This window comes from Protopterus annectens, chromosome 1.part0 (genome assembly GCF_019279795.1).
Source record: "Protopterus annectens isolate FY-2018-M chromosome 1.part0, PAN1.0, whole genome shotgun sequence".
NCBI lineage: Eukaryota > Metazoa > Chordata > Ceratodontiformes > Protopteridae > Protopterus > Protopterus annectens.
In genome coordinates this window covers 647,262,693-647,288,105 of record NC_056725.1, presented here as the reverse complement: position 1 = coordinate 647,288,105, position 25,413 = coordinate 647,262,693, and the positions used below count along the sequence as shown (strand labels likewise).

Below are 25,413 nucleotides of genomic sequence, written 5' to 3'. Positions count from 1 at the left end.
TCCATATTTGGTGCCCAACAGATTGATTGGTTTTACAACTGAATTGTGCATGTCATAGGTCACATTACAGGTTGGAAAAGGTGTGGACTAACATACTGTGGTCTCAATTTGCATATGTATAACAAACACCTGGCATTTTAACAGGTGTGTGTACACTGTTTATATCCACTATATGAAAGTAATGTTTCACAGATGTCCCTACCTTAGGCTGTTTGTCCCCCCCCCTTTTGTTGGTCTCTGTCCAGAAGTCTTGCACTGACAGGTTGTGAGGTATGCTACAGGGATGTTATATTCTCTTCATATTCTCTTCAGATAGGCACCTGTGGTGACCACTGTGATGCAATGCAGTTAACCCCACCACAAGTGAACATGCACATAAAGCAATATGGCTGTGAGTGACAGTTTTGTGCATGGCACATTGCATTGCCTTCACATGCCTGGAGTATTGGCAAAACACAACAGAACAATTCCATACTCACTAGCTTCAGGCTGCCATCCCACATGCAGACCGGATGGACTTGGGTAGTTCTGGGAGAGACATATTGTCAGCAGACTCACATGTGGCATTGGTACAAGATGGATGCAGCATGTCTACACATTTACAGTATAACCCCCAGTACTACACAATTTGCTGTACTTCACCATAGATGTGCACTTCTGTACATTACAAAACCCCATCCACAACTGCAGTCTGACCTGACACATGCATGTAGATACCCTACAAATACAAGTATGTCTGCTACACTAGTCTAGTAATCTCCACTGGGTCCTTACCTGCACAGTCCTTGTCCATTGTTTGGGTGCCACCTACCTCCAGCATGTAGGGAGTCTGTACCCTGATGTTGTACTGGTATGGGTGCCCTAAGGTTGCTGAGGAGCTCCTCGGTGGGTGTCAGTGTGGGCTGCATGGCTGGCCCCCCACCTGTGGTTGTGTGGTCCCTGGCCACTGCAGCAGCCTTTTGCCGGGCATGGTATATGAGGTAATTTGCACGATGCTGGTCCTGCTTGTATATACGTGCATGCAAGATGACATAATTTATCCTGTGGACTAGGGCATCCCACAGGGCGGTCCTCTCCCACAGATGCTGGCTCCAGCCAAACATTACGGCATGCTTCTGTAGTATGGTTTCTATAATTATATTTCTCTCAGCCACTGAGAAAGTAGACCTTTGCTGATGCAACATTGCACCTGGAAGACATAAAAAGGGAAACACATCACAAGGCCTCATACATTTGGTAACAGTATGTACAGGACCTGCACAGCTACACTGAATACCAGTAGCCACCACTCACAACCACAACATACCCCTGTAATCCATCAGCACTGTATCTGCTTGCATTGCACTCCTGGTCCTAATGTGTCATATTCCCCACAGTGAGGGTTAGTTAATTTCATAATCCTCTACTCCTCATTCATGTCAGTGTAGAGTGATGACATTGGCCATCTTCATTGCAGATGGGGTGTGGATGGTGCCAAGGCTTGGTGTGACTACAGTGTGTAATGGAGCTGGGAGCACATGCTTGAGGTCATGTAGGATGCGGTCAGGGATGTTATCAGGTCCCGTGGATACTTTAATTTGTTGCCTTTCAGTAGGCAATATGTTCCTGCTCACTGGTGATGAGGGGAGGGGTGTGGGTGCTGTGCATATCCACCTATAGTGATGCTGAGCCAGGGGGTGATGCTTGCCCTAAACCTATCTGCAGCAGGTTGACTGTAGCTATGTTGTGTGTGTATGTGGTCTGACTGACCATCATTACTGGGTGGGTTGATTTGTTGCCTCTGAGATTGCAGACATATGTGAAGATGGCCTCGTGTTTGGCCTTGGTGGATGTGTCCAATTTGTACTCATAGTTAGCCTTACAGTACACCTGTGACCTTATATGCTTAATCAGACAAAGACTGACTTGATGCCCAGTTGGTGCCAGCTCCTAATTTGCCCTGTAAAGCCAATATAGGGACCAAGTCTGTGGTTTGTGTATTGTTGTTGTCCAGCAAAGGGGATTACTCTACTCTGGAGGAGGCAGGTTTTATGAGTAAGGTATTGCTGAGTCCATACAGCTATGTTGGTGTTCATATAGCTGTTTGTAATAGGCATGGACACACAGTCATAACACAGCTGGACACAACTCCCATTTCAAACAAATAGTCATGCTTATTGTAGTAACCATGGCTGTGTCAGGGCAATGCAACAACCAGTAGCTATAGAAATGTCACTATGTTGTATGCACAGTAACTAAGATTACACTTGTGTGCAACATGCACAGCTTATTTAACTGACATTTTGCATCCCATGTCTGTTGTTATGAGGTGGCCAGATACACCTACTCATGCTGACATGTTCACAGGTAATACCTGATATACATTTCTGTTCTTTGTCAGTATGACACACTGTATTCACACTCTTGCTGCACAGTTATCCCTCTCAACCCATTAGAGCAGGACATTTGTAGAAAGCCACACATATATGTGGGTCAATTGGACATAATTAGTAACACTGTCTTAATATTGCTGTAACACACTTGAGTCATTCAATAGCACAGTAGCCTTTGCACTGACAGACATACCCTGGAGGATGTCCAACACTCATATGGGAGGAAGAAAGGAGAAAGGCTAGGAGTGTGGTAGTGAGGGTAATAACTTTTAATGTTGGCAGTATGACTGGTATAGGGACAGAGTTAGCTGATATGATGGCCATAGGAAGGTGGATATATTGTATGTGCAAGAGACCAGATGGAAGGGGAGTGCAGCTAGGTGTATCAGAACCAGGTCACAATTATGCTATCAGGGTGTGGATGGGAGGGGAAAGGGAGTAGGGGTAATGCTGATGGAACAGTATGCCAAGGGTGTTTTTGGAGGATGACATGAGTGTCTGATAGAGTGATGTTTATGAATTTGGAAATGGATGGTGTAATGAAGAATATTGTTAGTGCATATGCTATGCAAGTTGTTTGTGTGGTAGATGAGAAAGAGAAATGTGAAGTCATTTGGATGACATGGTGATAACTGTTTTCGAAGATGAGAGTGTGGTGATTGCAGCAGATTTCAATGGACACGTTGGTGAAGGGAATAAAGGGGATGAGGAAGGGATGGGTATGTATGGTGTTAAGCAAAGGAATACAGACAGTGAGGGGGTAGTGGATTTTGCAAAAAGGATGGACATGGGATGACATACAAGATTGGAGGGAGATGCACACAGGTGGAATATATCCAATGTAGGAGGGCCAGTTTGAAGGAGATTGGAGACTGTAAAGTGGTGACATGGAAAAGTGTAGCTAGGCAGCAAAGACTGTTGGTCTGTAAGGTGACATTGATGATCAAGAAGAGGAGGAGTGTGAGGGCAGCACCAAGGATCAGATGGTGGAAACTGGAAAAGGGCGACTGTGAGGTGGAGCTCAGGGAAGAGTTAAGACAGGCATTGTGTAGCAGTGACAATTTACCAAATATTTGGGTAAGTATAGCAGAGCTAGTAAGGGAGACAGCTAGAAAGGTGCTTTGTGTGAAATGTGGATGGAGGCAGTACAAGGACTCCTGGTGGTGGACTGAGAAAGTACAGGACAGTATACAGAGAAAGAGGTTTGGGATGAAGGAGTGAGATTGTTAGAGATGAGGAAAGTACACAGGAGTATGAGGAGATGAGGTGCATGGCAAAGAGAGAGGTGGCAAAGGCTAAGGATGAGGTATATGACAACTTGTATGACAGGTTGGACACTAAGGAGGGATGACAGGACTTGTACCAGTTGGCTAGACAGAGGGACTGAGCTAGGAAAGATGTGCACCAGATAAGGGAGATAAAGGATAATGAGGGGAAACATACTTACAAGCGAGGAGAGTATGTTGAGCAGATGGACAGAGTACTTTGAGAGGAGGATGATGAATGAAGAGAATGAGAGAGAGAGGGTTGGATGATGTGGGTATGGTGAATCAGAAAGTGCAATGGCTTACCAAGGAGGAAGTAAGGATAGCTACGAAGAAGATAAATACTGGAAAGCCTGTTGGTCCACATGACATATCTGTGGTAGCATGGAGGTGTTCAGGGGAAATGGCATTGGTGTTTTTCACCACATTGTTTAATGATATCTTGGAAAGTGAGAGGTTGCATGTAGAGTGGAGAGAAAGTGTTTGTATATCATTTTAAGAATAACATTGATGTGCAAAGCTGTAATAACTACAGATGGATAACATTAATTAGTCACAGCATAAAGTCATGGTAAAGAGTAGTGAAAGCTAGGTTAAGCAGGGCTGTGATGAGTACTGGTCAGCAATATGTTGTCATGCCAGGTAAGAGCACTACAGCTGTGATGTTTGCTCTGAGAGTGTTGATGGAGTAGTACAGAGAAGGTCAGGAGTTGCTTTGTGTCTTTCTGGACATAGAGAAAGCATATGACAGGGTGCCTAGAGGGGAGTTGTGGTATTGTATGTGGAAGTCATGAGTGGCAGAGATATATGTATGACTGGTACAGGATATGTACAAGGGTGGTGTGACAGTGGTGAGGTCTGCAGCATGAGTGACAGGTGCATTTAAGGTGGAGGTGGGATGACATCAGGGATCAGCTGTGAGCCCTTTCTTATTTGCAATGGTGATGGACAGGTTGACAGACAAGCTCATACAGGAGTCCCCATTGACTATGATGTTTGCAAATGACATTGTGATCTGTACTGAGAGTAGGGTACAGATTTAGGAGACCCTGTAGAGGAGGAGATATGCTCTAGAGAGGAGAGGAATGAAGGTCAGTAGGACTAAGACAGAATATCTGTGTGTGAATGAGAGGGAGGGTAGTGGAATGTTGAGGATGCAGGGAGTAGAGTTGGCAATTGGAGATAAGTATAAATGATTGGGATCAACATTTTAGAGTAATGATGACTGTGGAGGACAGGTGAAGAAGAGAGTACAGGCAGAATGGAGAGGGTGGAGAAGAGTGTCAGTACTGATTTGTGACAGATGAGTACCAGTAACAATGAAAGGAAAGGTCTACAACAGGGTAGTGAGGTCAGCTATGTTATATGGGTTGGGGGCAGTGTAATTCACAAAAAGACAAGAGTCACAGTTGGACGTGGCAGAGTTACATATGTTATGATTTGCACTGGTTATGACAAGCGTGGGCAGGATTAACAATGTGTATATGACAGGGTCAGCCCGTGTTGGACGGTTTTGAGACAAAGCCAGAGAGGCAAGATTACATCCATTTGCACATGTGCTGCAGAAGGATGCTGAGTATATTGGGAAAAGGATGGTAAGGATGAAGCTGCCAGGTAAGAGGAAAAGAGGAAGGCATCAGATAAGGTTCCTGGATGTTTTGAAAGAGGACATGCAGGCAGTTGGTGTAACACAGCTAGATGCAGAAGACAGTCAGAAACGGCAACAGATGATTAGGTTCATAGGTTCATAGGTTGGTACCAGGCTCTTCCCACAATATTTACTTCCCTGGAACCCTGTCTAGCAGGGTGACTGACGTGATCCCTGGGGTGAATTTCCTATCTCCCATCCAATCGTCAAGGTTCCTTTTGAAGAGGGCCAAGGAGGCGCTCTACTTGACATGTATGGGCAGTCTATTCCAGAGTATGGGGAGTCTCTGGGTCAGGAACCTATCCCTCCAGCATGTTTTGTTCATTGTGATGACAAGGTTTAGATCCCTGGAGTGTGTGGCTCTGAGGGATTGGGATTTCTTTAAGTGAAGCATGTCCAACAGCTCAGGGTTTGACATGGCCTTGTATGTTAAGCAGAGATTGCCTCTGAGTAGACAATATGCCACAGAGTATCGCTGGAGTTTTTATAGGTGGTCAGCATAGGGCATCTACTTTAGGCCTGTGATTCTTTTAGTGAGGTATTTCTGTGGCCTTTCCAGCTGTTGCAGATGTCTTGTGAGGTACATACCAATCGGGGTGTTGTACTCTATAATGGGTCTAATGAGGGATGAGTACAGTGGGACAATGACCTCCTTTTTTCAGGATGAAAAGCACTTAGTGATGAGGTGTGCCATATAGAAGGATTTCCTCACTGTTGTGGCAATGTAGTTATCGAAGGTGAGACCGCTGTCCACCTGTGTCCCTAAGTCTCTCATCACACTTTCGGTATTTAGTGTACTGCCACCTATGTGGTAATTTATGGGTACATGTTTTTTCCCAAAGGGGATAACTATACATTTCTTGGCATTAAGCTTGAGACCATGGCTCTGGCACCAAGCATATGTTACTGTAAGGCCCTTTTGTAGAATATCCACATAATTTGGGGATTTAATAATGGCTCCCAGTTTGCAGCCATCTGTGAACTTTGTTAGCCAGAGTCCATTAGTGTTGGCCTGTACTTCAGAGAAGTAGATGCCAAACAAGAGCAGTCCCAGGACTGGACCCTGAGGTATTCCACTTGTCACTTGTCTGGAGCTGGATTTGGAGTCAGCTACTTTTACAGTCTGGGTTCTATCAGTAAGCCAGTTGGCAACCCATCGAGTGATGTAGGGATTTATGCCCAGCTTAGTAAGTTTATCTATGATTCCAGAGTGGGGGATGGTGTTGAAGGCCTTGGCGAGGTCCAGGTAGGCTGTGTGTACCGCCTTACCATCGTCCACAGCTCTGGAGACTGATTTGAAGAAATCAATCAGATTCAGGAGACAAAATCGGCCCTTCATGACCCCAAACTGGGTGGGGTCCAGTGTTTGAAGGTTGCCAATGTCTTTGTTTATAAGTTCCATGATAATGCATTCCATGCCCTTGCAGATCAGGCTCATCAGATTGATGAGACGGTAGTTCCTGGGATCCAAGGTGGATCCCCCCTTGTGGAGTGGGATAACTGTAGTTGTGCGCAACTCAGTGGGCACGAATCCTGAGGTGAGGCTATGATTAAACATGACACTTAGGTGATTTGCCAGTTCATTTTGTAGTTCATGTAGTACACAGCCTGGGATGTCATCTGGTCCCATGGATGCTGTATTCTTAGCTTTGGAGAGTGTGGTTTCTACCTGTGTGGCCATGATTACCGGAATTTGGCAATCCTTTGGTAATGAGATGGGCACTTTAGGGGGTGAGAGGGGAGTTAAGTTGGCACTAAATCAATCTGCCAGGATATTGACAATATCCTTGGGTTCAGTATATTTAATGCCATTCTGTTGTAGCTCAGAGCAGATCTGAGCACTGCCATTTAGATTCCTGACATAACTATAGAATGCCTTGTGGTTGTCTTTGGAATCTTTGGCAATTTTATTTTTATAACTAGCTTTGGAGGATTTTATGAGAGATCTCATCTTCTTACTGAGGCTGGTAAGGGAGTTTTTTGCATCCTGGAATTTTCCTATTTTCTTCGACAGTTTCTGCCTTCTGTTGTATAGTTTGTTTATGGCAGGGGACCACCAGATTGGCTTCCTTTTTTTGGAGGAGAGCGTCTTGGTTCTATTTGGGACGGCATGATTCATGCACGAGTGGATGTGCTCCTAGAGTGCCTTAGTGTAGGATTCAGCAGTCAAACTTTCAGATCCCATCTGCATGGGTGTCATGAAGTTTGTCACTTCTGATTGAGTAGCATGAAGTTGGCTTTGGAGAAGTTTTTTACGGAGGTTTCCTTACTGGGGGGGGGGGTGTGGATGTCAAGGGTGATTTGCTTATGGTCAGACCTGCCTATGAGGGGGTGACCACTGGTAGGGAGCATCTATCTCCCATGTTGGTAATGACCAGGTCTAGGATATTGGAGCCCCTGGTGGGACAATGGATTAGTTGATCCAGGGCATTGGAATTTATGAATTCCAAGAACTGTTGGGAAAAGGTGTTGGCACCCGAGTAGTTTTCCCAGTTAATGCCAAGGTAGTTGAAATCACCCAGTATTAGGGTATTTGGTTGTATCTTAATATTTTCCAGTAAGTTTAGAAAGGTGTAGTCAGAATCTTGGGGCATGGTGGGGGATCTGTAGCAAGCTACAATTTGGATTGCAGTCTTACCTAGTGTTAGTTGCACCTGGAGAATTTCAGATGCATTGTGTTGGGCAACTAGCCTGGAGGTGTGAATATCCTTGGTGAATACGGACACTCCTCCACCTTTAGTGTTTCAGTCTTGGTTTGTTGGCCGAAACGTGAGGTAAGAGTTGTAGCCTGGTATCGCAGGGGTGCTCTCTGGATCCTTGAACCAGGTCTCAGTTACTGCACTGATATCAAAGTTCTCCATTTTTTGGAGTGCCTTCAGAGAGTGCAGTTTGAGGTTTAGCCTTCTAGCATTGAGTAGCATTACCTTCAGATTTTACATGATCTACTGCGGCCACCCCTAATGGGAACACCAAGAAGAAAAAGAAGGAGATGTTGTAATGTCAGTCTTCACAGATTTGCCAGTAATTTGCCAGACATAATACAACTGTATGAGTAAATGGCTACAAATATGAGGCACACATATGGTCAGTGTGCATAACACTGGACAGTTTAATGGTATGAGCTCAGTATATCACATGCAGTTCAACACACATATGTGCAACAGTACTTTACTATGCAAATACCATGTATAGGTCTCTCACATTTCTGAGACAACCAAGTATATCATGGTTGTATTCACAAGTAAGATATGGATATGTACAACATCCCAGTAGCTGGCTTAGCATTGTCACAGTCAGTATTGTTCAACACACACTGCAGTAGCAGTCATATGTAAGCCGTCCTTTCCTGGGGTGACTCAGGGGCCTGACCTATGATTTATGTCACTGCAGACAGACCCAGATGATATGGCCATAGGTTCTGATGAGGAATATATCAGTACAACAAGTCTTGTTGACTATTTCCCATTCTTACACACTCCCTACTGCAGTCCATTACATGCTTACTTGTTTGACATACCTGTTTGTTTTATTCAAGTGTAGGTGGTTATGTCCTCTTTGATTTGTTTTTATGTTTCTTTTCACTGTTTCTCTCTCTTTCTCTCTCAAGGATGTAGGGTGTAAATCTGTTTTGCATAGGCAGCAGTTTGCCTTTTGTAGGTAATGCTCATGAGCAGCTGATGGCCTGTGCACCAGTTTTTTCCCCCTCTTGATAGTTGCGTGCAGGACAGCTGTGTTGTTATTCATATAGCCAGTGGTATGGCAACACACTCCTATCATTGAGTATGTCATGTAAGCATTGGCCCTTTTCCTTGCCAGTGAGGTGGACTTCATGGAAGTGTGTGAACAACAGCATCACAGAGGGTATTTGGAAATACCTCTTACAACCAAAACTGTGGAGACAGGCCAACAGAATGGGGAGAATGTTCCAGACATATGGGAAGAATTTAAGTATTGCTGTTATACATTTTGATTAATGCTAGTCTAACAGGGTTTGTGTGGTCATTGAGTTCCTCGGTGATTTTTAATTCTGACAGTGTTATGTGCTTGACATAACTCTCACCTGTAGGGCTATCCACAGAATGGCCAGAATTTGGACTCCTATGTTTGGTGTGTTCCTCAGGTATTTTTTGTCTTTGGAAAATCAGTAGCATACTCTGGGGGTTGCAGTCAGTAACTGCTAACATCCATTTGTGTTTCTGACCTCATATCCCTCAGAAAAGATATGTTACAACTAACTTTGTTACAACAACAACATTCTCAGTTTTATAACAGCAATATTTCAAATATGCCCCTGTTTTGGGGCCTCTGTCCCACAATTATGTCAGGCTTTGTCCAGATGTCATGCAGTAAGAGGTTGATAGGTATGGTATATGATTATTTAGTGCCTACATTCCTGACATTATCCCAGTGATGTATCAGACTGCCAGACATGTTATGTGGAAGAGGCCTTATATATGAGGGGAAAGCCTGGACATTCTGTGGGACTCTGTACAGTTGGGAGGTCTGTGTATTTCTGGCAATTGTTGACAGACTTTCAGGATTGTATAGCAGTGTATTGTGTCAATGTTATTTGGCCTGTGCAGGAAGAAGTGTGGATGTATGTGTTATGGCTCCTTTTCTTTCTGCCTGTGCATGCTGCTCCTGTTTCTGGTGGTCTATCAGCTACATATGTTTGTAGGGGCAGACTGAGACTTGTCCCATACCACAGTCAGGCATCATAGTACACTGTGAATTGGGCCATTATATGTGGGCGTAGTGTGTGAGTTGCAAACATGTTGAGATGTTTTTGTTCACACAGTCCTTATACTGTACTGTTCCTTTGGCTTACTGGTATGTCACTGTGCCTGTGGTTGAATTGGTTGTGGGTATGCACTTTCACACTGCTGTCTGTTTTTCAGTGCTGTGACATCCCTGTAGTGCCTGATATATTTGCCAATACATGTGTAATTCCCCCTAGCAGATTTGGGTTAGTGTTGTGTCAGTCTGACTGTAGTTTGGACAGTGCTTGGTGACATGCTTAGCAGCTGACTGTAGTTTCCCTAATGTGATGTTATGTCCAGATATTTGTAGGATGTAGTGTTGCCTGGCCCCCATAAGTGTTGTGTAGTTCTGACACATCAGTGGGCTGATGTGAGGATTTCAGTCACTAACTAGTAGGAAGTAATTTAGTGTTGGACTTGTGCTATTTCAGTCAATAAATGTTAGGACAGACATGAAGGTGTTACTGCAGCAACTGTGGCAGCTTATCTACTCCAGTATTCCAGATATGTCCCTATTTCCATGGCTTTCTACCCCCACTTTATCAGGCCTGGCCCATGTTCGTTGCAATAAGGGGTTCTGACCCTACCTTGGGACTGTCTGGATTGTTGCAGTATGTCCAGGTTTTTTGCTCATATTTCTGGTCTGTTCCACAGATGCATTATTTTCATATCCCTGGTAAATCATTGTGAGGATCTGAGGATTTCTGACAGTAAATGATGACATTCATTTCAGTTTCAGAACTCACATCCATCAGAATATGTATGCTGAAGCAAACCCTGTCACTCTGGCAACATTCTACATTTATAAGAGTGATATTTGAAATATGTCCCTAGTTTTGTCCCATTGTCCCCCCATTTGGACAGCCTTGGGCCAGATTTCTTGCAATAAGGGGTTTGTAGGTATGGTTCTGAGGTATGATTCCACTACATGTTATAAGTATATATATCTATCTATATATATAGGTTCATAGGTTCATACTAGGCTATCTGCCCTAGGGCATTTATAAGCCTAGCCAGGGCGTGTTTGGCTTTTGCCACCCATTTTAAATGAATTTTGCTATGCCCTTTTTCGAGGTTAGTATACTGTGCTACTGTCTAACTGTGACACAGAAATGATACCCGGGGTAAACCTACAATCTCCCATCCACTCATCAAGATTCCTCTTGAAGAGAGTCAATGAGGGACTCTGCCTAACCTGGACTGGAATTTTATTCCAGAGTGAAGGGAGCCTCTGGGTTATGAATCTGTCCCTCCAGCATGTCCTATTTATTTCAGTACTGAGGTTCAAGTCTCTCGAGCGTGTAGCTCAATGGGATTTGGATTTTCTGAGGTGCAGCATGTCCATTAATTCCGGGTTGGACATGGCTTTATACGTCAGGCACAGATCGCCTCTGAGCAGGTGGTATGCCACTGAGTAGAGCTGGAGTTTCTTTAACCCGGCAGCATATGGCATCTGTTTGAGCCCTTTGATCCTCTTGGTGAGGTACTTTTGGGGTCTTTCCAGTTGCTGCAGGTGTCTGGTAAGGTACAACCCAAAAGGGGCATTGTACTCAATTATGGGCCTGATGAGGGATGAGTAAAGAGGCACGATGACCTCCCCTGATCTAGATGTGAATCCCTTCATGATTAGGTGGGCTATATAAAATGTTTTTCTAACCACTTTGGCCACGTGGTTTTCAAATGAGAGATTGCTATCAACTTGGGTCGCCAGTTCCCTAATTACTTCTTCCGTACTTAATGGATTACCACCTATGTGGTAATTTGTGGGCACTTTGTTTTTGCCAAAGGGGATGACTATACACTTTTTGGCGTTTAGCTTGAGGCCATGGCTCTGGCACCAGTTGTCTGTTTCTATGAAGCCCTTTTGTAGGATGCTTGTGTCGGCTGGAGAGTCGATTATGGTGCTTAGTTTGCAGTCATCTGCGAACTTGGTCAGCCACAGTCCTTATGTGTTGGCCTGTACCTCTGAGAAATATATATACTGAACAAGAGAGGTCCCAGGACTGAGCCTTGTGGGATGCCACTTGTAACTGGTTTGGAGTCTGACATGGCTCCAGCAATTCTAACCATGTGGGTTCTGTCCTTGAGCCAGTTTGCAACCCATCTAGTGAGATAGGGGTTTATATTTAAGCTGGTGAGTTTATCTATAATGCCCAAGTGGGGTATTGTATCAAAGGCTTTTGCGAGGTCCAGGTAGGCTGTGTGGACCACCTTCCCCTCGTCAATGGCCTTGGTGACTGTTTCAAAGAAATCGACCAGGTTTAAGAGGCAGGATCTGCCCTTAACAAAGCCAAACTGGGTAGGATCCAGTGTCTGTAGGTCCCCAATATCTTTATTTATGAGGTCCATGATGATCCTTTCCATAGCTTTGCAGACCAAGCTAGTCAGGCTTATGGGGCGATAGTTTCCAGGATCCGTTGAGGCACCACCTTTGTGGAGAGTGACCACTGTTGCTGTACGCCACTCTTTGGGTACATATCCTGTAGTAAGGCTGAGATTGAACAGTAGTTTTATGTTTGGGTTTAGCTCTTCTTGGAGTTCATGTAGGACGCAGCCTGGGACACCGTCTGGTCCCATTGATGCTGTGTGTTTTGCTTTGGAGAGGGCGACTCTTACCTGAGCATCTGAGATGTCAGGGGGGCAGCACTCTGCTGGGATAGATATTTGCCCTTTTGGTGGGGGGGGGGGGTGTGTGCACTGAACCTGTCAGCTAGGATGTTGGCAATGTCTGTGGGTTCAGTGTATTTTTTGTCATTTTGGACTAATTCTGAGCATATCTGGGAATTCCCACACAGGTTCCTAACATAACTAAAGAAAGCCTTGTGATTATCCTTAGTGTCCTGTGCAATTTTTCTCTTGAAGCTGGCCTTAGACAATTTTATGAGTGCCCGTAGTTTTTTGCTAATACTGATCAGAGATGCCTTCCCTTTTTGGGATTTTGCTCTGTCATGTAGTAGCTTCCTCCTTCTATTGTATAGTTTGTTTATGGCTGGGGTCCACCAGACAGGACACCTGCCTTTGGAGGATTGGGTCTTGGTTTTATCTGGGATTGCATGATCCATGCATTCCTGAAGGTGTTCATAGAATGCGTTTATAAAGGATTCTGCAGTCTGGGCTGTATTTTCCACAGGCCCGGGGGCTTTGAAGGATTCCACCTCGGTTTTGAGGAGTGTGAAATTTGCTTTAGAGAAGTTTTTCACTGTGGTTTTCTGGGTATATATATATATATATATATATATATATATATATATATAAATATATATATATATATATATATATATATATATATATATATATATATATATATATATATATATATAAATATATATATATATATAATATGTGTGCATATTTTATATGTATAACACTATTTATATTATGTATATATTTGTCCATATATATGCATCTCCATACATATATGCATGTGTATATGGATAAATACGAGGCCTGACTGATTCTACAGAATCTTTTCCCTACTGTTGAATGAGCATATGTTGGAAAAATCATCCACTGCTATTGCAGGTCAGATGGTGTAGTGGTATATTGCTCTAACTAAAGTTTTTAGGGCCCTGTGTTCAAGATCTGGCAGGGCTGGTAATTTTGTTGCTTTTACTCACACTTACACCTGCACTAATTCTTTAAAACAAAAGAGAAATGGGTGACAGGAAAGTGGTGGAAAAGGGTCACGCAGATGGAAGAACAATATGGAAGATTGCTATGAATGTGCAGGACAGGTGTACAGAAGATCCATAGCTGTCCATTTCTTATACAGCAACAGCTGTGCATTTGTACAGACTTTGGAGGTGAATTTGGACACTCAAACACTAGAGAGAGGGGTGAGGACAACTGAAATGTGTTGTTAAACCTGCTGAGCATTGCTAACCATTGCTCATAGTTCATTCTCATAATATACCACACTAATGACTTCATTTAGTAAGTGTATATGATTTCCCTTACATGACATGGCTGTATGTGCTTTCATTACAGTAACAAGGGGTGTAATGCTGTATGGGATACGCGTATACATGGGTGTTTTCACATGTTATATCCACTCACACATCCATTTTACACCAGCTACTCTACCGTGGGTGACAAAAATAACTTACCACATATTTTAATGTGAACATAACACTTTTAACACTGCTTTCCCATGTAAATTTGGGTTGCCTGTTGTATTACTCAAACCGTGTATACCTGCATGCAAAGCTGGGACTCTGACCAATAAACTATCTTGGTTTGGGGATTTGAGCTGTATATTGTTATTTATCACCTATTGGATATTAATATTATATTACTATATTAAATGAAGAGTATTGCAGTTTTTGGCCATGTCATTGAGGACTGCTGTCATAACATAATGGCATATATTTCAGTTTCAGACTTGTAGCTTTCATGAACCTTAATGCTAATGCATAACCTGTTTTCTATCAACTGTCTGTCTGTCCTCTGTGTATATGGGATGACACAGGTCCTCAGGCTGTGGTTGACTACACTGCATAATGGATCTGTGAGCTCAAGCCTGTGTTCATGTTGGATGCAGCCAGGAATGGTATGCTTCCTGATCATGAGGGTAGGGGGGCAGGTGCTGTACATATACATGTGTACCTATTGGGGGACAGGTGGGTGATGTTTACACTTCACCTGTCTGCAGCTCCTATATTCATGGCATATGTGTATGTGGTGTTATTGACCACCACTACAGAGCAGATATGTGCGTTGCCTCTGGAATTGCAGACACACGTCTGGAAGGCCTAGTGATTGGCCTTGGTGGATGTCTCCAGTTTGCACGCAAAGACAGCCTTAGGGTACATCACCTGTGAACTTATTTGTTTGTGCAGAACAAGGTGACATGGCTTCCAATGAGGCATCTGTTCCTTCTTGGCCCATCCTGCGATTATTTCCACCTATGATGGTAGTTGTGTATTTCTGCTCTCCACCACAGGCATTCAGCCTACCTTGAGGGGGTCGATGTTGTCCTGTCAGGTATTACTGAGGCCATAAAGCTATGTAGGTGCCCACATAGTATTGTGGTGTGGGCCTGGGCACTGCTGCTATTGCCAACATATGGGATGCCCTTCATGTGGGCCTTGCCCATTTTCCTTGCCTGTGTGGGGGACATTATGGAGGTGTGGAGGCTACAGCTTCACAGATGGTAGGTGGAAAATACCTCACAGGTAGGACATGTGGAGCCAGGCTAACAACATGGGAGACAAAGCTCCAGAACTGGGTACAGATTGTATGTCATTAGTGCTGTTATGCACACGGAGGGTTGCTAGATTGACAGACTTAGTCTGGACATGCATTTACTGGGTGACTTGACATCTGACAGTGATATGCCTCTGACATACCTCTCAACTGGCATGTTGTCCACAGACTGGCCAGATGTTTGCCTGTTATGTTTGGTCTGTTCCTTGAACAACATCTATTTTTGTGGGGTTGGTAGAATAATGTGAGGATCGTAGTCAGTAACTGTTGATAACCATTGGTGTTCCAGACAACAACACATGTAACACCAGCTACTGTTTCAGTTTGTAACACCATTATGTGTGATATGTCCCTCTTTCCAGGCCCCTGTCCCACAAGTGCATCATGCATTGTCCAGATGTCCTGCACTACGAGGTGCAGGGGTATGGTATATCATTAATTACCAACTGCAGTCCAGTTATCATGCCAATGACCTGGCAGACTCCTGGCCATGGTGTGCAGCACGGGCCAGGATTATAGTTCCACACCCTGGTAAATCTGTGGAAATCTGTACATATGACAGTTATGTATGTTTGGCCATTGTGAACAGACTGCCAAGATTGTGTAACAGTGTTGTGTGTAGATTTTTGTTAAGCTGGGTAGGGATAGTGGAAGATGTGAGTGCCATACATCCTTTACCCATCTGACTCTGCATGCTGCTACAGCTGCTGGCAGTCTATCATGTCTGTATGCTTGTAGGGGCTGACTGTGAACTGCCCCATAACACCTCAGGATTCCCAGTACACTGTGAATTAGGCCAGTATATGTTGGTGTAGTGTATGACTTGCAATCAGGATATGTTTGTTCACACAGTCGTTCTACTCTAGAGTTCATTTTGGGTACTGGTATGTTGCTGTGACTGTGGTGCAAATGTTTTTGTGTGGACATTTTTGCACTACTCTCTGCTTTTCACTACACTTCCATCCCTGTAGTGCATGCTATAGTTGAATATACATGGGTAATTTCCCAGAGGTGATGTGAGGGAGTGTCATGTTGGTCTTACTGCGTTTCATAAGGTGCTGGATGGCATGTTTAGCAGCTGTCATGAGATTTCCATTCTGTTACATCACTGCAGTCATACCTCTACACTGTCCAGAGGCCTAGACCCTGTCCAGATGTGTGGCTCATATGTTTGGTCTGTTCCCCAGACAGTTGTTGTCCTTGAATCAGTAGGATACTCTGGGGAATGCAGTCAGTGAATGCTAACATCCATTAGCATTACTGACTTCATATCCCTCAAAAAAGATATGTTACAAGAAAGCCGGTAACTCCAGCAACAGCCTACATTTATCACAGCAATATGTGCAATATACCCCTGTGTTTGGGACTCTGTCTCCCAATTATGTCAGGCTTTGTCCAGATGTCATGCACTAAGAGGTTCAGAGGTATGTAGTATCATTATTTATTGCATTCATTCCTGCTACCATCCCATTGATGTCATAGACCCCCAGACATGTAACAAGGAAGCAGCCATAGATATGAGTCATGTGTCTATCCATTCTGTGGAAAACTGTACATTTGGGAGGTCTGTGTATGTCTGCCCATTGTTAAAAGACTGTCAGTATTGTGTAGCAGTGTAGTGTGTACATGTTATTTGGGCTGCATAGGGAGGGGGTACATGTGAGTGTCATGGGCCCTTTCTATCTGACTGTGCATGCTGCTCCAGTTTCTGATTCCCTATCACCTGTATATGTTTGTACATGCAGACCATGACATGTCCCATAACACCTCATGATTCTCACAACACTGTGATTTGGGGCAGTATATGTAGGGGTAATGTGTGAGTGGCAAATGGGATTTTGTTGCTCACATAATCATTATACTGTAGTGTTCAGTTTTCTTACTGGTATATCTCTGTGTATGTGGTACAGTTTTTGGGTGTATGCACTTTCACACCAGTGTCTGTTTTCCACTAGTGTTACATCCCTGTAGTTCCTTTTATATTTGCTAATACATGTGTACAGCCCCAGAGCTGGATTTCGGTAGTGGTATGTCAGTCTGATTGTAGTTTGGACATTGCTTGGTAGCTCAGTGTAGTTTCTCTACTGTTGTGTTATGTCCACATATTTGTAGGATGTCCAGGTGTCTGGCCGATATCTTTGGTCTGGTCCCCATAACTGTTGTGTATTCCTGACATATCAGTGGGATGTTGTGGGGACTGAGGTCACTAACTAATGGGAAGCAATTGAGTCCTGAAATTGTGATATTTCAGTTGATATATGTTAGGACATACAGTGTTACTACATCAACTTTCTCAGCTTATCTACTGACGTATTTTGTCTAATAATTCTTTCCGGTGCTATAGAATCTCTTGGTCTATATTATAACAGCGAACGATCAAAAGATCGAGCGCTGTTATATCGACCCCTTAAAGTCAAAAACTGTTCCCAAAAAAAAATAATAATAAAACACACACCCCCTACTTAAATATACCAACTCCGAGATCGCACTACAGTGGAGGAAACGGCACAACCTGGACAGCTGGCCCAACGATTTCTTTCCTTGGGAAAGAAATCGCTATTCTAGTTTTTCGCTCTTTTTAGTTTTCGACTTTATAGGGTCGATATAACAGCGTTCGATCTTTTGATCATTCGCTGTTATAAAGTAGATCCAGAATCCCTGTGTCTGAATTTCCCACCCAAATAGAGGTCCCTTCATACCCCAGAAAGTATCTTGTGCAATGGGCAGTCTGTTATCCTGGTGTTACTATTACACTTGGACAGTATCTCTTTAACCTGATTTACTGTTTTTGCAGAAATTAAGTTACATTTATTGTCAAGCTCAGCACCTTAGGGACAGACACATTGCTTTACTTTATGAAAAGATAAGCTAACTGGAATATGAAAAATGTATGTTTTGTGTAAGTATTGTATAATGTCATATTTGTTAATGGGATATGCTTGTCAGGCACAAACTTCTCTTTTCAAGAACTATGCAGGAGCACACTGGCTAATTTAGTGACAAGATCAAGCTCATAAAATATGCAACTAAAGACTATAGGAGTCAAACTCAGGACTGCAAATTGAAACTTGCCAGGAGCAGCCTGTAGCATTAACCCTTCAAACTATGCCACCAGCCTATGCAATTTTTTTATTCTCAGACTACCTACATATCCATTTCAGGGTCACATGGGACCCAGAGTATGAACTGACAATTAGCTGGTACAAGGTAAAGAGAAACTAATCCTAGTTTACAGGATGCTCATACACACACACTCACACACACACACACACACACACACACACACACACACACACACACACACACAAACACACACACTCTCTCTCTCTGCAGTCAGACACATTACACACTCCTATGGATAATTTAGTGAATTAGAGATTCTTATGTCTCTGGGATGAGAGAGGAAACTGGGACACCCATTGAAAAGCTATTCAGACACAGGAAAGGCATGTAGCCTCCACAGAGAAGGTACTCCAGCCAACTGCAAAACTGGAGAACCAACAGCTGTGTGAGGTAGCAAATCTATAAAATATCTCAAAGTTTTAAAAGTAATTTGGTCCTTTACTTTCCCTCCCATATTTAAAACTGCATGACAATGTCATATAACCCTGTTGCAGTCACCTACCCCTGTACCAACCACTTACCCCTTTGGTTTTCCATAGATCCATTATGCTAAGAGCACATTCAGCAAACCAGTATTGCTCTTGAGTTAACCTCCCTTACTATAAATCATCATTTTCACAGAGGTCCCATCTGCCTGACTTCATTGCCATGCTCTGCGAGGGTCCTGAATTAATCCTCTGCCATCCTTGGCAATAAATGTTTCATTTTACTGTTTTGCACTTCATTTAACTGCTTTAGCTGCTGAATTTTGCACTTTAAATAATTTCAAGTGCCCCGATATTGCACTGTTTGCTGATTGCTGAGAACTGCACTTTCTGTGAAGCTTAAATGGCAGAGTTACCATTTAATTTGCTACTTTGCATTTGTTGTTGGTACTTAATTGTTGTATTCCTGCAATTTGACCCTGCGAAAGGGATTCTACAAAGTTTTCTGTGTTTTAAGTGCCTGCTTACATTTTGAGTGTTTGCAAAGCTCCTGGCTTATTCTCACAAAGCTTAGCAATACTTGACACCCTTGCCTGTACCTCTGAAGTGATTTCCTTGCATCATGTACCATGCAGGCAAAAGCTAAGTACTTGTATCTAAAAATCGCACTTCCAGAAGGTATTAAAGTGATCATCTGCTAATTTCGTCTTTTATTTGTGCATTTAAGGCTGAAATTACTGCATTTGTTCAATTTTTTGCTGTTATATGACTGGTTTGAAATCACAGTGTCTCTCTAGTTTGTTAAAGTTGTTTAATGGTAGCAAACACTCTCAAGCAATCTTTTTTTGTGTTTTTACATTAAGAGGACTTGGATACTCCATCTAGTGGCAGTAGGTGGCATCAGTCTGAGCTGAGAAACATTTCTGTAGTTGACAGTTTCCTGTTTTAAGTGCCTGTATTAATTCAACACATTTGCATGTGTTTCAAGTACCTGTATTAATTCAACACATTTGTGCACCACTGCTCATCGCACAGCAGCACTTAGTAGTGCCCTGCATAGACACAAACACATAGAAAATACATTTTTCCTATTAAACTACCTCTAAAACTGTATCAGTAACTTGGTGAGTTTACGGCAACTACTTTGCGCGTTGGGTAGCATAGAGCAGCAAGTTTGTGCACTGAGGAGCACTGCCCCTTGGATTCTGTATTATATAGCTTAGTCTAGTCTCTGTTCCCAAAAGCACCCTTAGTCAGCCCACTATTAATCCCTTGTACACTGCACCCTTGTAGCTTACCTGGTAAAGGACCTGACATCATGGATATGCACTTTTCTAATTTTTATGTAACCAGTTCAGTGGATATGGGTATCTTGAGACAATGTAACAATTGTTTAATGTTCACTGACAGCCATTTAATCATCAAAGAAACAAACACAGCATGTGAGAGATGTATATACAAAATGTACGTCGAGGTAAAACTCTCATGTACAAGCACTCAAAATAGCAATCTGGTTGTTAGTAATAAATCAACCACACACAGTACTTTCCCCACATATAGACTTTCTTAAGTTGACACACTTAAATGCAATCTTCCCAAACCCCAAAGACCTTGCATACATTCCACCTGCAAAGATTATCCTCAGCAAACTCAGAAGCACTTAATAGTAACAACACTTACCATACAGCCACATCCAGTGGAGTGTCAACTACCAAGCCCATAAGGCAAGCCAATACACTAGCCAGGACTCTAGTCATAGGAGACTCCATTGTACAGCATACTAATGCCTAAACCACCATGTTGAACAAAGAGAAAATAATGGTCAGTTTCCTACCAGTAGTGAAGATATACCATGTTACACAAGCACTCAAGTCACTGCACCACAGTTACCAGTCTGATTCAGTCATAGTTCATGTAGGTGTAAATGACCTGAGATGTACCTGTCTAGACTATGTGAGGAAAGACATTATGGAACTCTTGGATTATGTGTCAAGGGCTGGTATGTGCCGAGCACTGAGCAACATTCTACTTTCACCAAGAAAGATGCCACAATATGAACAAAAGATTATTGACTTTAATAATTTTAGTTTCTGGTACCCTTCTAGAGGGATACAATATTTATGAGCATGGCAGAACATGGTTAACAAACAATGTTGATTTGTCAAGGATTATCTGCACCTGTCCCCTCTAGGCTTTCAAATATTGGCTAAAAACATTGTCTTCCTCCATAGAACCTTTTTAGACAATGCAAAATTGACAAAACTACCAACATAGCAAAATCTACCCAAGGAAATCAAACACTATTACTGCTCAATTCCAGGAGTCTAATCAAGAAGCTCCATTCCCTCCAAGCTCTCCTCACCCTGGGGAAAGCAGACATCTGTGCAGTTACCAAGACTTGGTTTAAAGCCACAGAGAGTACCACAGCAGTGCAATGCTTCAGAGCCTTACATATTTAGTCCAACAACTGCACAAGCATGGACTAAAGGTAGAGGTGCCTCGAGCTACACCAAGAACAAGCATAACTCTAGGTTGGTTAAACAAGATGAAGTGCTGGTGTTCCTCATCCAGATTACCTAAGATAAAGTCAAATACTATTGCCTAGCAAGCTACAGGTCACTCTTTATGTCCCAAGAAACCCATAGCTTATGCTTAGACCTATTGGAGTCACTCACCATGCAACAAAATGATATTCTCATGGGGAACTTTAATTATCTATCTATAAACTGGGAATTCTACATAACCCTACATTTCCAGACACAGAGATTCCTAGGCTTTGTAAACACAAATACCTTGGACCAGACAGTGCATACACTACTAGAGGTACAAACATATTGGTCCTGGTACTCACAAACATGCGAGAAATCTACATCCTCACCCAACAACTGTTGTGTCCTCTCTGGCAAAGTCAGACTACAAAGCAGTTTCCTTTGAAACCAAAATGAATTCTGTAACACCAGTAAACTCTGTCATATCTAGGAATTACTCCAAGGCAAACTACCTTTTATTAAGTGATAACCTGTCACAATTTCAAGCCCCTCCAAACCCGGATAACACAGTAGTCAGTCCAGAATTATTCACAGACGCTCTGTACAACTAAGTCAATGACTGCATACAGAGGGTTGTGCCTACCAGAAGTAAGCCCAAAACTAACTTAAAAACAAACTACCCTGATGGAATCCAAAATTAAACAGTTTGTACAACAAAAGAAAAAAGACATAGCTAAAATTAGAAAATGTAACATCAAAAATGACAAAAAACTCTCTCATCAAACTGAATAGACAGCGAAAAAGACTAATTATGTCCAACAAGGCAAATATTGATGGAATTATATTGTCCCAGGAAAAGGACAACCATATGGTCCTCTTCAGCTATGTCCAAAACCTCAAAAACAGTACACAACAGTGTGCCAAACTGTTGGTAAATGAAGCCACATTCACAGAATGGGAGATACAGTAAATCTTCTGAATGACAAATTCATCTCCAACTTTATCCAACTTTCACTCCAACCACCATTTCCTTCAGAAATAGCATCTAACATAATCCCTCCAACTATCAGTAGGCAGCAGGTCTTAATGGTGCTCTCTAAAGCCAAGAATAGAGCTTTGATAGGCCCCAATAATATCCTAGGATGCCTCCTAAATAGCCTAAAATATGACTTATCTGAGTCACTGGAGTCACTATTCAACCACAGCCTCCAAACAGGCTTTATGCCATATGAATGGAGGACTGCATACTCTATACAAGTGTGGGCCATGAAGAGATTTCAGGAACTACAGACCCACTAATCTGAATAGTCTCATATAAAAAGCCATGGAAAGAATTACCATGGAAATGATTAGCAATTGACAATGGAAACCTTCAGAAATTGGACCCATGCCAGTTTGGTTTTATCAAAGGCAGGTCATGTCTACTGAACCTGGTGGACTTCTTTGAGAACATCACCAAGGTAATGGATGAGGGCAGCACAGTACATACTGCCAACATTGACCTAGCTAAGGCATTTGATACAATACCCTAGTCAGGCATTGTAAATAAACTCATCAAATTAGACATAACCCCCTATTTACCCCCTGGATAGCCAGCTGGCTCACAAATAGGACCCAGGAGGGGAGACCACCTCAACAAAGAGGATAGTCAACAATGGAGCTCCAGGACTCTGTGCTGGGTCTGCCTCTTTTTGGCATCTATTTCTCAGAAGTCAAGGTCAGTGTCAAGGATCTCTAACTCACCAAGTCTGCAGATCCTGGAAGCAATCATACAAACCCCCCAAGATACAAGGAAGGTCTAACACAGACAAACCACTGGGCCCTAACCCTATTCAAATGCAACCGGGACTAGAGAACAGGAAATTGTAAATTCACCCCTGGTCTGACATCTGTGTCTCTGATGGACAGAGGCATCAGTTAAATCTTACCCTAACTTACACCTCTTAAAATAACCTCTCAAGCAAAATAGCCCATGGGATACAGTTGGGTTGCATAAATAAGCTTATAAAGGCCCCAGTGGTTGTTAGCCTAGTATATACCTGTGAACATATACACTTTCATAATTATTAGAGGAAGTTATGATTCATATGGTTGTTAATGAAAAATGTATTCATGAATAACTCCTGGACTACCTCCTACAGGAAAATCTACTCACACCTACCCATCATGGTTTCCACCCTCATCATAGCACTACTACTGCACTAACTTCTTTCACCCAAACTACTGCAGAAGCCAGAGACAATAACAAACTTGCCTTCTGTCTATTCCTAGACCTCTCCAAAGCCCTTGACACTGTCTCCCATCCCAAGCTCCTTACCAAAGTATCTGACCAAAATATCGCTAACCCTACCCTGACATGGTTCTCCAGCTACCTCTCTAACAGGCAGCAATCTGTCAAATGGCTCTTCCTTCTCTCCCTTTTTTCAGGTCAGTACTGGTGTACCACAAGGATCCATTCTTGGACCACTACTATTTAACATTTTCACTAACTATCTGCATACTTCCTGCTTTCACTCCTCACTCATAAAATACGCTGATGACTTCACTGTCATATCCACCTCAGGCAACCTCTCTGACCTCCACTCACTAACCCAAAATTCCTTTCAAGCTGTTGAAAATTGGCTCACTTACAATCAACTCATAATAAAAAAAAAAAATTTCTTCCATTTCTACCAAAGTCCCTTTCTCATCACAAATCATCATTTACTATCACATCACTTAACAACACTGTCATAAACATTGAAACACACATTAAACTATTGTGTGTGATCATCGACGGCCAGCTTAAATTTGATCTGCAAATACTAAACTGGATAACGAAGACACACCAAAAACTAGGACTACTTTATAGAAATAAAAAATACCTCACAAATGACTCTAGACTTTCCGTTGCCTTTGCCTATCTTCTTCCCAGATTTATCTATCCCTTTCCAATTATGACCAACCTACATTCCTCTCTAAAGACCAAGCTTGAACTCACAACAAAGTTGCCAGGTTCACTGCAAACCTACCATATAAAGCTCACCACTGCCTTTCTCTACAAACCTTACACTGGCTAGAATTTCCTCATCAGCTCTTACTTGCGCAACTGTCTCTTATTTACTCCATCTTAAACAAACCCATCTCCTGCCCTGCCATCTCTTCACTTATATCCCTATACACCCCCGCCCACTCTCTTTATAGGTCTGAATAGTTTTTCTTAGCAATCCATAAGCCAAAAAGAACAATAGGACAACACTTACACAGTTACTCAGTTGCCCTAGCTTGGAACAAACTCCCAATGAACATCAGAAATCTTCCCCGCACTCAAAGCTTCAAAAAAGCATTAAAAAGAAACTTCACTAAATCTAGGATCTGTCCATGCCAACATCCTAACTCAAAACCTGCCTCTACCTCCAGCCACTATTTGCTCTCTCTTTTCTGTCTGCTATCTACTCCTTTCTACTCTACTTATCTTAACTCTTCTTGTTACCAGTTTTACTCCATTGCTAACTGACCTGCACTTCTCTCACATCCGATCTTTACCTGAAATCTATTTTTTGTGACCACCATGAATTGCTATTAGCATCCTCTTCTCTGCTTACTGATATACCTCCATATTGTACTAAGTATGTCACATGTCTCTTGTCATGTACTTCTTTCTCTCTCTCTCTCTCTCTTTCTCACTCTTTCCCATTTATGTACCATGTGGTACATCAGGCAATGAGCACCTTTCAGTGTTGTTTCTGAGGCAGTTACAGGTTTTACGGGTTCAGGTTGCTAGTACAAGGCCCAGCCCTCCTCGGAAGGTTTGTCTTGTACTTAATCAAACTTTAAATGTCTCATTCTTGTATTCTATAACCTCTAGTTGTTATTGTTATCCTCTGACTGAATTGTTTATCTTTATGGGGCTTTTCCCCTGGGCCTCTGCTGAAAATGGGCTATCGCTCAGTCAGACATACCCAGTTAATAAATGTCAAAATAAACAATTAAAATAATATAAAACAAAATAAACAAGCCCTTAACATAAGCTGCTTGCTCATTATTAGCAAATACAGATTTGTTGGGTGACTGTCAAATATTCCTCATATTAGTGCCGTAGAGCTGACATAGTTCAGCCTGAAAGTCTATAGCTGGCTGAAACATA

The 25,413-nt window shown here is 42.6% G+C and overlaps 1 protein-coding gene across 1 annotated transcript in view; it reads left to right on the top strand.

Moving 5' to 3' along the window:
• LOC122801496 (pulmonary surfactant-associated protein C-like) overlaps nucleotides 1-25,413 on the top strand; it is a 131,711-nt gene that overhangs the window by 47,694 nt on the left and 58,604 nt on the right. The window lies entirely within an intron of this gene.